Source organism: Geospiza fortis, unplaced genomic scaffold, assembly GCF_000277835.1.
Source record: "Geospiza fortis unplaced genomic scaffold, GeoFor_1.0 scaffold27, whole genome shotgun sequence".
In the NCBI taxonomy this organism is placed as follows: domain Eukaryota; kingdom Metazoa; phylum Chordata; class Aves; order Passeriformes; family Thraupidae; genus Geospiza; species Geospiza fortis.
The window spans coordinates 5,628,567-5,632,666 of NW_005054329.1; positions in this window are offsets into that span (position 1 = coordinate 5,628,567).

Here is a 4,100-nt window from a genome sequence, read left to right on the forward strand (position 1 = left end):
TGTTCATCAACATCACACATCATCAATCTTGTCTAAAGAAGATTTAACTGATATCAGCTACTCCCTCCTGGGGAACAGGAACAGATTGCTGATCTTTCTTCTTTAAGCAAAAAATGGATGTGAAAATAACCTTCAAAAGGACAGAGGAAAAAAAAATAACACACATTTTCCCCAGCTTTCATTTTGCAGATTCACAGCTCCCTCAAAACACCAGGGAAGAAACAAAACCACCATGACTGCCTGGCTCAGGGAAGTCCATAAGTACTTGCACTGCTGGAAAATCAAAGAGAATCCTTCTGCAAACATGCACAGCTCCTGCAAAGGGAGCCTGAGCATGCTGTGTTACAGAGAAGGAGCTAAAGGATGCCATATCCTATCCTAGAGATTGGGACAATATTGGGAGAAAATTAATGCCCAGCCTTTTGGTTTGTTGAATTTAACTTTTACAAAATAAAGACATTTTAAGGTTAGACAATGTACAGCAGAACACTGCGTCCAAATAGGCTACTAAGGAAGGTCACTGACAGCCCCAAACCTCCACAAATTCCAAGCCAAAAAAATCAATCAAGCACTGCAGTACCAAAAAAAAAAAAAATCAAGATGTGCTGAAGTTGCTTGATGCTGTAGAACTAACCACAGTGCAGGTAAAATTCAAACCAGCCCCAAAATTTAAGGTATTGCAGGGACACAGAAAACATCACATTAGAAGGAAAAAAAAAAAGTAAATTGTTTAAACCAAAGTGGTTGCAAAGCTAGTGATTTAGGCTGACAAGAGGCTTTGAGCACAGCCTCAACTATGCACTTCTGAAATATGAAGACAGATAAAGACCTGTTCATTTTTAGGCATTTAATCTTAAAATCTCCATTCCGTTATTTAAACAAGAGCAGCTGAATTGCTCATCTGAATTTGGTGTCTTCACATAGAAGGGAGCTTTTTGGATTTGCTTTAACATCACAGACCTTTGATAAAACCATCCAGGGCTGGCAAGGACTGCACTCTGCTGAGACTCCTGAGAAAGCAAATTACCTTGACTGCATTGCAGAAATGCAGAGTTTACAGGTAATGCAAGATTATATAATTAACCCCAGCATTTTTCATCCCCATTTGTTATCTTTTCATTATCCTTCTAATTGCAGTATAAACATTTACATCACTACCATTTCCAAATAAAATCTAGCTGCTTGTGTTCCCCAGCTGAAGTCTGATCCATACATCCTATTTATTTTATCACCACTGAAACAGAAGCATCACAGTGTAGAAACAGTTACAGCACAACAACTCAAGGATTACAAATCTGTGCAAGCGGATGAATAGGAACCAAACCAACTTTGAATGCACAATGTTCTACACTGTAAATCTCTTCACAGTTGATTTGCAGAAGCTATAAAGAAAAAGTTTCTGCTCAAGCACATTATAAAATAAAAACCTCTTGGAAAATTAATCAGTATCAAAACTGATTATATTGAACTATAACTCCTATAAAATGTTCACACACATGCATCACAGACAGAAATTAGGCAACTCAAAGTATTAAAGGAAAGGCAGATCAGACTCACACTAAGTGCAAATAAAGCACCTGCTGTACAGAATAAATTCAAACCAGTGGCTTTTGTTACAAACAGGTCACTGCAATAAAGGCAGGCAAGTGTGGCAAGGGCACTTCATGCATTATGGAAAAATACCTGGACTTTGACTTTACGAAACGATGACAACATGATGGAAGAATGTAGAGTCTAAAAGGGAGGGGGAAATCAAGATAACATTCAACTAACGACCAGCATAAGGATATGGCTGAAATGTTTCTGTCACAGTACCTGTTAATCACTTTCCTTTTGCTTCCTTGTCACATAAAACAATTTGGTGTTAAGTGTTACCCAAGCTATTGAAAATGACAAGACCTCCACATGCAAAAAAGGTTACAATATCAACAGGAAAACTTAGTTAATTCAGTGTGTACTAACCTTTCCAGTTAGTTCAAAACAAAACAAACCAGAAAACCACCATAACCAGAAGGTCAAAACAGAAAGTAAAGCAAGTTTTCTGGACTTGGCAAATGATGGTTCTTGGTACAGTATAATCAAGTGTGACGGCTTAATTTGTAGACACAAATTCAATCAGAAGGTTTGGAATGCAAATCTCTACAAAAATGTTGATTTTCAATTGCTACAGCAAAAAATGGACAAGTAGCAGTTGCGACAGAAGGTATTTTTTGAGATGCAGCTGTTAAGAGTGTCCAATCCACTGAATTTTCAGCTGAAAATTTCCTTGCCTTCCCCAACCCCACGGACATGCTGCAATCCCTCTGTGGAGAACTGCAGCAGCGTGTGTGTGCCCTTGTGCCTGCTGGAGCTGGGAGGTCTCTGTGGCGTTTGTTCAGCTTCACCTGTCAGCTGCAGCAGAGCTGGCACAATCCCCTCTGCTGGATCCAACACAGCCCAACACGGATCCAACACCTCTGCTGGATCCAACACAGCTCCAACACCTCTGCTGGATCCAACACAGCTCCAACACCTCTGCTGGATCCAGGGGCAGCCCGGCACATTCCCCCTCTGCTGGATCCAGCACAGCCCGGGCCGGGCTCCATCCCCGGCATCTGCAGTCTGCTCCACCCCATTCTTCTGCTGCCTACACTCACTCCAGGGACAAATGGAAAAAACAAACTCCCACACTACACTAACAAGCAGAGGAGAAAAAGGAGGAATTCGTATTATTTCCTCCGATAAAGGGGAAGTGATCAATTGTCTCCAAAAAGCAATGTATTTATGACTGAAACAGTTACAACCCCATAAATACATTACATAGGCCAAAAAAGGGCAGAAGATACCAAGCTATTTGTGTTAAAATACTAAGGTTAGTTGTAAATGTCATAGCTGAGAAATACAAATTTCTCACCAAGAGGTACCACTGTCCACCAAGAGAATCAAGGCTTCTCTTAATGCTACTGCTGTGTAGGAGAAAAACCTGCAAAAATGCTTAAAATGTGTAAATGTAACCACCATTTTTGTTAGTGTTGCTACCTTTGTTATTAAAAAATCAACTAGAATTGTGTTTAACTTCCTGAACTACGGATCTCATATAAGCATTACATATAAATCCATTTCTTTAAATAAAATTTTGATTTCAGTCTGACCAATATGGATATTGTGGCTTTTTATTTCAACAAGAACAGAAATAAATGACTTCTTGTGAACAGTGTAACCTGTTATCTTATGGCAAGTATTTTCCACAGCTTAACAATTCCATCATTGCAGTTACAGATCCTGCACACAATGCAGCAGAAAACAACCTATTTTCAACCTTTTGTCCATTATTTTCTCTGCACAACCCATAAATAAGGATAAATGAAGATTTCAAGGAAGAAAACTCTGCTAGTTGTATATAAATGCATGAAAATCCCACAGCGTGATTTAAAATTTGTGTTGAACAAATCTGAATCCCTGACCAGGGCCTTTTGGTGAACACAGTCATTGGAACCTTCTGGCACTTTGCTGAAAACAAAAATGCCAAAAGAAAATGGATTATTTGTTTTCCAGAAAGATACAGAACCATTTCAGGCTGAGTTGGCTTTTTTTGGGTTGTTTTTTCATTTTTTTTCCCCTTGATATGCTCATTCGCCATCTCCAGACAACTGCTCTTCAAAATCTATTTAAATATGTATGAAAGACTGCTCAGGAGTCACGTACATTTTCGACAGGAACACGAACTTGGTTTATGATAAAACAGCTACAAAAAATCCTGAACAGCCAATATGAACCTGCTGAAAAAATATACACTGAAAATTGCTTGGTTTTCCTTCAATATAAGGGAAAATGGTTGCCCTATTGGCACATATTTATGACCCAGCAATGCAGATTTATATTGTTATAACCAGGTAAGGTGTATGTGGGCAACAAATTGAGAAACGCTTGATTTGGATTTATTTTAAATTATAAAAAAAAAAAAAAAGCTATTTTTTTAATGACCAGGGCAGGGACAAATCCTGATTCTTTTACAAAGGAAGCAGTAGACCTTGCCCTACATACAAAATAACACATATGAAAGGAACAGAGGTCGGGAGATTCTGTTGGAACGCCTCCCTGCTCGGCAGCTCCGTGAGCCG